Here is a 10099-nt window from a genome sequence, read left to right as displayed (position 1 = left end):
TATTTGTTTATCTATTTAAATACACGAATAAATGTTTAATGTGGCCCTTGAATTTAGTTGATTTTGTCACATATATGAATTAGATGCTTAGCCTACTCATTTATTTAACATTTTCATTACATTAAAATGATTAAACCCCTTAAAATCAAGAGGGCTTCGCGACCCCCCCTGGATCTTTGGCGCCCCCCAGGTTGGGAACCACTGGACTAGAGGAATGTATTGGCTCCTAGCTCCAGAAACTGCATTCATTTTGGAGACTTGGAGCAATGTGTCAGAGGGGGAGGAAGAGGGAGGGCCCGCCGCCCGCGACGCCGGTTCCGGGTTTGTAAACAGCGAACAGTCAGACTGTTATGAATGAAGAAGGAAGATGCTGCCTTTTACCGTCGTTACTGTTTTATTAACCGCTGCTCTGGTCTCCAGTGAGTGTGTTTTCTGTTTTCCATGTTATTGTCGTCGTCGTCGTTAAGCGCTGAAGTCGAAGACAACTGGACTAGTCTGGAGGTCTGGACAGAAAGAGTAGTTGGAGTCCAGCTGTTTTGCGCGCGGCGCTGCACGTGGCGGCAGTGATGATGATGATGATGGTCAGTTTGTTTTGTACCGGCCACAGCGTCAGCGCCTTCACCTGGCTGCACACCAATAAACAGAAAACCATTATGGTTTACGTGCTTCTGCATCAGAATACTTTCTATTTTATTCTGTATTCTGTTGTTTTATATATAAAAAAAAACGTTTGTGGTTGAAGGGAAAAGGTCGAAGAGTCGAGTGGGAGAGTTGTGTTTGCGTGAAGTAGTGGCTCTGAGCCCCGGGGCAGAGGAGAGGAGAGGAGGGTGGTGTGTGTGTGTGTGTGTGGGCGCTCTCTAGAAATGTGGGTTCAGTCAGTGGAGCACGTGTGTGAGTCACAGAGAGCGAGAGACGGAGCCAAACATCCGGTTGTTTGATGACAAACCTAGTGATGTTAGAAAGCAGCAGCAGGAGACAAGGTGATCGACGGACTGGCGCTGAATCCTCCACTTGTTTGATTGAGAGTGTAACGGGATGGATGAGGGGCAATGTGAAGAAGCTCTATCGAGCACTGGGCTGGTTTTGTATTATTGTATTACTGAAGGCTATTATTATTATGGTAACACTTTACATTAAGGGTCCCTTATTATTAAGCATTAATTAACTGTTAACACACACACATATATATTAACAATCATTATTATGTATTAGGATTAGGGAACACGTTAATTAATGTAGCCTATTAGTAAGCAGTTAATTAATGTTTACTACTCAAAGTTAGTAAATACATTTAAAAGTTGAATAATGTAATTAGTTATCATTATGTATGCATTACTCGGAATTAATTCACACATTAGTATATTAATGCTTAATAATGTACTAACTAACGTTAATTAAGGGACCTTTATTTTATATTAGATATTATTACATATCATTGATGTGGCAACTTGTCCAGTCAGACTGAGTATGGAGTCATGAGGACGAGGCTGAGGTGAGATGTTTCAGTCTGAGTCCAAGGAGCCAGAGGACTGTTATCTGTAGGTCTTTCACTCTAAATGAATGATCTTATTAAAACGGGTCAGTTGATTCACAAAAGGCCAAAAGCAAACGTAATGACTCGGTAGTTAACTCACCTGACCTGCTGTTGCTCAATGAACTGGTCTGATCGTTAGCACAGTGTTTTATTATTAGATTATTTCAGACTATTATATATTTAATTTGCATGTGTACCATGGTAAATCACTGTTAATTATTGTGAGGAATGAACATGTGTAACATGTGACAGCCTCTTCACATATAGGCCTGTGGATAGATTGTTATTATATTGTAACTTTATGTTTTGGATCAAACAAGCAGCTCTTCATGAAGTAGCTCTTGGTTTCAAATAAACTCAATACGTAATGCACCATGCATGCCTCCATTCCAGTTTCAAATATTTTCCAAGCAGATTGCAAAAGATATGCTTTTCGATTGTGTTAATGCAACAAATTGAACATGTAAAACACATGAAAAGACAAGGTCGAGTGTCACTTATTTTCACAAATCAAAGAGTAAGAAGAGTCTGGGTTGGTTTAACACTAGTTTTGGTTAAAGCAGATATCAGCTTCACGGCCGTTTCGGCTAATGCTGCGTTCAAGGCAGGCTTTTGAAACCGTAAGTTACAGCTTCAAGTCACAACTACGACTTGGTAGCGTTCCAGGTAACCCGTAGCTCGTGTTTTTACCATCCTGTTGTCTGTGAAAGTTCCCTATAACGGCCACTCGTAACTTCCGACCCGTGAACTCGTACCAGATCGAACTGGTATGACTTCACAGGAAGGAAAAACACAAAGTACGAGTTTCTTTGAACGCACCATGAGTTAGCAGCCCCCGCCCTTGTCAGGCATCAATTGGTCCTCGTGCTACGTCACCACATTCACGCGCATCCCTTGGCTGCACACACAGCCCTTCATGCCGTTCTCTCTCCTCATTGGATAACACTTGTATCCCACAAGGAAAATTTTCTCCTCGGGTTACAGCAGAGCAGAGTGACGGAGAGACTCGTGTTTAGGCTGAAATACTTCATGTAAGTGATTGCTGACGGAAAATAGGACTATTTAGGACTTATATTAACAAAAACATTCCACTGATATCTGCTTTAACTAACTGCAACTTGAACCTTTACATCTCTCAGCCAATCACATACACACATGCCTAAATCTGTCCATAAGTATCTGACATGACTTCACTACGAAGTCAAATATTGTATATATAATGTGACATCCTGAAGGGGCAAGGCAATTAATTTTGTTTTATTTTTTTAATAATTGTTTTTAACAAATGCCACTAAATTTCTGTTTTATATAATGAAATATCACAATATTTAGTTTATTGGTTATTTTCTTGTTCTTACATCCCCACAAAATGTTGGTCAGGACTTGACTCTTTTTGTCCAAATGCAAACTTTCACCCTTGGATTTGTTGCCTTCAGAAACAGTGTAAACCTGGTGTGTGTGTCCTCAGGAGAGCATCATGTCAGCTGCAGCACCGAGCCAAAGCAGCCAGAGAAAGATGATATCACATTGAGATGTCGTCTGTATCCTCCGGTCAACTTGCTGGATTACACCCTGGATATCTCCAGAGCCGACATCGACAATGTGGTTGTCCACGCCTATCGAGACGGGAAAGACCTCATTGACCCTCAGACGTCCTGGTACAGAGACAGGACGACTCTGGTCCATGAAGACCTGCAGAGAGGAACCATCACTCTGAACATCTCCTCAGTGCAGCTCAGTGACAGAGGGCAGTACAAGCTGCTAATCCAAGACCCGAATGTTGGTCATCCACCTATCATCCATGACATCTACCTTGATATTGGTGAGGATTCATTTAAATTCATAATAAAAATCACAGATGGTGAAGAAATCAAACACATGATGATGATGTGAAGAAGCTGAAACAGTTTGTGTGTCATCATGTGAAACAGCAGAAAAAGGCCGAGGCCTCGGGACGACGACCAGGACAGAAGCTCCCAGGACCAGAGAGACTCCAGACGCTGGTAAATGTCCTCCACTTGTTCTCCACTAAACTGTTGCAGAGAAACTCTTCTTCACCTCCACTCATCTCCTTCTGCTTTTCCCTCAGAGCCTCAGAAGCAACAAGTTGGTGCCATTGTTGGAGGTGCAGTTGGTGTTGGTGCTGTTGTTCTTCTTGTCATCGTTGGAGTCCTGGTGAAATGTGGAAACAGTAAGTTCCAGTCATCAGGACCTTTTAACCCTCTGAGGTTAAATGTTCTTCATGTTCTGTTCTGGGGAAACAATAAAGTGACGGACCAGGCCGGGGATCTGTAAATTCAGTTGCCCTGAAATTCAAATTTGCCCCGCGCCTCCTTTATTTCTTGGAGGGTTCAGCCCAGAACTAAAGTCAGGCTGCGTCCGGTCAGAGCTTCAACAACCACAGTTTAAAATGTCAGATGTGTGAACAGCCTGTTGTCTCTCTGCACCGTCTGAAGCTGCTTTAAACAGAGAACCCTCATTATGTCAGATTTGCTTTGAACCATAACTAAATAAATATTCAAAATTTAGACGTTTTGACTATTTTTCAAATAAACTTTATTAAGACTAACTTTATTTACCACACATACACAGAAAAAAGTACAGACAACAGATATAGCTAGTTGTGTACAGTTTCACAGGAACTAGGTATCGGTACAGTATCGCTTCTTTAGATGTGAAAGATACCGATCCCTGGACCGGACCGGGGACATGATAAAGTGAGGGACCGGTCCGGAGATGGGGACTCGAACTCGCAACACTGTGGCGTTGATATTAACGTCTTCCACCTCTGCTGGTTCTGTGTGTTGAGGTCTGAACCTGTGATCACTGTTCTCTCATCAGGTTCCCGACGACGCTACACACCTGGCAGAAACACAGAGGAGGACAAACACATCGGAGACGTCCACAACAACAACAACAACAACAACAACAACCCAGTCATCCTGTTGTCTGAACCTGTCTGAAAATAAGGGATTAAGCCGGGATTTGTTGGTTATCTTGGCTGAATCTCAGGTCGGTTGTTCGAAAGCAGGTTAGATTCATCCTGGTCAAGTTACTATGGTGATTTATTCTCTGCAGCTAGCCTGCTCCAGACCATAATACCAGCCAGGCTTTGTTGATTCTGTTGTCTTTATCACTCTGGTCAGAAATCAATGTGTTTTAAACAGTTATTCTATGTTCTTATATACATATCAGCCTGATTTATAACCAAACAAAATGCATTAACAATATTTATTAGGCTTTTTTTTTCATAATAAGGTCTATTGCGTTTCTTCATTTCCAGTTCCAAATTTCTCAAGTTTTTATTTTATTTATTTTTTTTAATTCTCTATCGAGCTCCATATCCTGCAGCTTTCTCTTCTCACGCCTAGTCCACACGAACACGGGTATTTTTGAAACCGAACTTTTATGGCCCCCGGTTAAAAAAAAAAAAATCGCGTCCACACCACCGGTGTGATAAAAAATATCTCCATCCACATGAGACCGCAGAATCCGCCTCAAACAATGTCATGCACATGCCAAAGCAGTAGGTGGCGATAGCATTTCAGTAATACAGTAGCTTGCATTCTTATCCATGCTTTATAATGGTCTCAGGAGGTTCTCTTGACAGGCCCCTTTTCGGACCTCCCATGTCCGCTGTGTATAATGTCTTTTTTATTGTTGTTGGTTTTTTTTCTTGTTTGTTTTACTTATTCTATGGATATTGTAATTGACTATGTGCTAAATAAACCAAAATCAATCAATCACTTCTAACAGGAAGGCCATTTTAGCCAATCACAAGGAAAAACAACAATGGCTATGCTAAATGCTAAATGCTAAATAGCACCCGGTAACAGCTATATCCATCTGTTACATATGATATTATCCAAGCAATGGAGCAAAAAGAGCAATAGATTTTTTTTTTTTTTTATAAAATATGTTACCAAGTATAATAGGCCTAAATAATATTCAATGTGTGAGCAGGCACCTTCCAAAAAAATGTATACGCCTCGCCTCCTTTGAACATTGTTATCAGGAAGTTATTGAAGCACAGATTACATAATTGCCTGAGCTGGAGCTGGATGATTATCGATGCCTTTGTTTCCTCTCGGTTAGATTATTGCAACGCACTTTTCACGTGTCTCAATTTATCATCTCTGAACTGCCTCCAAATGATCCAAAATGCTGCAGCTGGTCACTGACCATCACGTTCATCTCTGCTTAAATGACCCATCTGTTCTGTAGGGTCTTTGTCTGTGTGGCTCATCGTGATCGTCTGCATTTATATGTATGATGAGGTTGTTGACTGTTGTTAACACTGTCATTATCAGGGAACTGTTGTTGTTTATTTCTTTATCTTTTTTATTTACTGATGTATAAATTGCTCTTTGAATTGTAATTTTATGAAGCACTTTTGGTGTATTTCTGTGAAAGATACTATACAAATACATGTAGCCTATTATTATAATGTTCTTATATTTCATTAATTTTCACTTGTTGCACTTTTGGCCACTTATTCTTATATATATTATATATATTTGTGTGTTTTGTCTGCTCTGTTTGTGTGTGATGTTTAAGTTTTTCCCCAAAAGCTGTAACTTAAATCATTTCATATGAAATCAGGTCCTGTTGCCTTTGATTCATCTGTTCTTGGATCCTCTGGAGACAATGCACATGAAAACAACTCTCACACTGTGTTTGTACTAGCCTAACTAATGCGATGAGTAAGCTCGCTGAAGAACTGAAAGTCAGATAAAGTCATCATGTCATGTCTGGTGTTTGAACATCGTTGTTATGTGTGTGTGTAATGTGTGGCCTCTCTGTCAGTCAGCCACTGCATCAGGTGGTTACATGTTACTTTACACACTGGAAAGCTGGAAGTGAGATTAGAGCGAGGGGATGAATGAGCAGTCAGCAGCGCTGTGTGTGTGTGTGTGTCACAGGAAGGAGAGGAATGCAGAGCGTGTGGTTAGGACTGTTCAGAGAGAAAATCCCCAGCAAACCACTACCAGCAGCTGCAGCAGCTTCTATCTGACCTGGCTGCTCCCAGACCATCTATCTTTAGTGAATCTATCCAACTATATTTAGGCAGTGTTGTAGCCAATTTGCATTTGTGTGTGTGTGTGTGTGGGTGTGAATGAATGAGTGTGGGTGTGTCAGTGGTGTGGCACTGTGGTTGGTAGGGTCTACACACCTGTGGGCTTGGGTGGTAATCAGGCAGACAAAGGTTATATGAGGGAGACAGAGCTCAGTAGTGTCAGGGAATCAGGATCAGGGAAGCCACACAGTTTTTCAACCGTGTCTGTGTGTGTGAGAGGGCTGAATGAGTTTTGTATCACCGTCTTAGCATTTTTGTATGAGCTCATTTTTAAGTTTAATTAGCACCCGGCCTTTTGTAGGTGTTTTTTAATGATGTAAAATTAATAAAGTGTCAAACTTATTGCCAATGGAGGACCTCATCTTTCACACACCACCAGGAGTTGAAAACGACTTCAGATTCCCTCAAGTGGCCTTTTTTTTGTTGGTAGCTAAATTGCCACTACATTTTGTTGAAAAACTCAGCTTCAAGCTGCACTCACCCCATTCCATGCCAGCTGATTCCAATCAAGTGGATGCAGACAAAGAAAGCCTGGGCAAAGCAACACTGAAGAATCACGGTAGGACTGATTAAGGATTGTTAAGCCGTGTGGAAGAGATTGGCCTTCTCACAAAAAGGATACAGGTATAAATCCTGCTACAATTCAAATAAAGCCTCTGGCCTTTAAATCAGTCAAAATGGGTGACGTGGCTGCAGCTGTCAATCAAGGTGAAATGGAAAGTGGATGTGATAAAAGACTAATCAAACTCACAGTTAAAGCACTGGAAGCAAAAATAATATCACAACAAAAGGAAAGAAATCTCAAAATAAAGAAACTCCATAACTTAAAAAAGGAAGTTCAACAATTAATGACTTCAAAGAAAAATGTGTCTGAGGTGCAAACAATGTATGAAGTGTTCTTAAAGCTGTGTGTGGAAATCAAAGAGTTGCATCAATCATTGAAATCAATGTTACCTGCGGATGAAATATTAAAACAAGACGAATGGTATGAAACGCGAATGCAAAATAATAATGAAATAATACAAAAAATTGAAGAGTGGTTGCTTGATAAAAATGACCAAGAGGATGATGTTGGTGATGATGATTACGACGTTGAAGGTGATGATGGTCCTGTTGCAAATACAGATGTGCCTGATGATGATGTTGCAAATGTGCTTGATGATGATGATGCTGGAAACAAGGATGTGCTTAACGATTATGCTGCTGCAAATACAAACGTGCTTGACAATGCTGCCGTTTCTGTGGTCAATGATGATATTGTTCCTGGTGATAGTATTTCTAATGTTGGTCGTAGAACATGTTCATCAGCTGGCCGTTCCAGCTACAGGTCTTTAAGATCTTCAGCCTCCTCTGCATGTCTAAAAGCAGAGGCTGAAAGGGCTGCTCTCCTTGCAATGGCAGCTTGCCTCAAAGAAAAACATGAACTGGAAGCTCAAGAGGAGCAAATCAGAAAGAAAAAGGAACTTCTTGAACTGCAAAGTAAAATTGCTGCTCACACCGCAAAGGTTACTGTGTACAGAGAATAGGATGGTCAGAGCTCCAGAGCCCATTCAAATGGAATGAATTCGTATCTGGAAAGATCAAAACGTAAATCATCCCTCAGACCCTCTGCTATAGAATTTGTTCCACAAGGTTCAAACCATCAGTTTTATCATCTACCATCAGAAGACAGCAAGACGGCAATGCTAATGGAGGCACAGCCCAAAAAGCCAGCCCATCAGTTTCATCATTTACCATCAGGAGGCAGCAAGGCTGCAATGCCAGTGGAGGCACAGTTCAATCAGTTAAACCATCATTTTCATCATCCACCATTACGAGATAACAAAGCTGCCACGTCAATGGATGCACAGCCCATAAAGTCAGACCATCAGCTCCATCATCCACCATTAGGAGGCCACAAAGCTGCCATATCCATGGGTGCACGACCCAAGGAAAATGTTGCACATGGTGGACCAAGTCCTTATGTTATGAATCCACAACCAAGCATGCCTCAAAGATTTCAAGAAACATCTCATGTGCATCACACACAGCAACCCACCATGTATTTTACACAGGAACCCATTCAACACAATGACCTAATGCAAACTGATGTGAATCAAGGCAATCTGTTAACCATCATGCAACGTCAAAATGACATTACAGCCCTTCTGATACAGCAACAGTTTTCATTGTCACTCCCTCCAAGAGAGTGGAAGGAAAGGCTGCCAGCAGTATGGACTGCCTGTATTTCCTAGAACAATACACAAAAGGACAACCAAAAGAACTGATTAAGAGCTGTCAACACATGCCACCTGACAGAGGATATGAAAGAGCAAAAGAACTGTTAAAGGAACGATTTGGAAATGAGCAAAAAATAGCCAGTGCATATATGGAGAAAGCCCTGGGATGGCCACAGGTGAAGTCAGAGGACATCAAGGCTTTGCAAGCTTTTTCATTGTTTCTCCGTGTCTGTTGTAATGCTATGGAGGATATCAGTTACATGTCAGAGATGAACATGCCTTCCAATATGCGTGTCATTATCCTGAAGCTACCTTATAAATTGAGGGAAAAATGGAGGAGCACTGCTTATGAGCTGCAGGAGAGGCACCAACGTCAAGCAGGCTTCAGTGACATTGTCAACTTCATTGAGAGACAAGTGTCTATTGTTTCTAATCCACTTTTTGGAAACATTCAGGACACAGTCATTTCATCACCAAATCACAAAAGTGGAAACAAGGTCTCTCATGCTCGATACGATGGAAAAGGAAGTAGTTTTGCAACTTCTGTGACGGCTGTCAATGCTAAACCTGTGACTCAAGTGCAAAAGGAAAATAACTTACCTGATAAATCAACAAATGTGTTTTGTCTGCTGTGTGAAGAGGGTCACAAACTGGAGTCATGTCCCATAATGGAGAAGAAGTTGCACCAAGAGAAAATTGACTTTTTAAAAGAGAAAGGTGCTTGCTTCGGGTGTTTAACTGTTGGACACATGAGTAAAGACTGTCATAGGCGTCTGTCTTGCAAATTGTGTAACCTAAAGCATCCTACCATCCTCCACATTCATTCAAAGAAAGAGATCAAGTCAGAGGATGCACAGCAGGAAACACCAGAGAGCAGTCACACGGTTTCTCCTAAGACATGTGGCCATATAGGGGCTGGAGCACAGGATTGTGTCTTGGCTATTGTACCTGTACAGATCAAGGCCAACAAAGGTAGCAAGATACTGACCACTTATGCGTTCTTAGACCCCGGCAGCACAGCCACTTTCTGCTCCGAGCGACTCATGAGGGAGCTAAATGTCAGAGGAAGAAGTGCTAAATTTCTATTGAAAACAATGAACCAAGAAAAGTTTGTGGACAGTCACATCATCTCAGGATTGGAGATAGCTGCACTCAACAGTAACACCTACTTTAATTTACCTGATGTGTACACACAATGCAAGATGCCTGTGACCCGTGATAACATTCCACGGCAGGAAGAATTGAGTGCCTGGTCTCATCTCAGCTCTG

Source organism: Trachurus trachurus, assembly GCF_905171665.1.
Source record: "Trachurus trachurus genome assembly, chromosome: 1".
Classification (NCBI taxonomy): Eukaryota; Metazoa; Chordata; class Actinopteri; order Carangiformes; family Carangidae; genus Trachurus; species Trachurus trachurus.
Note: the sequence above shows the minus strand (reverse complement) of the source record.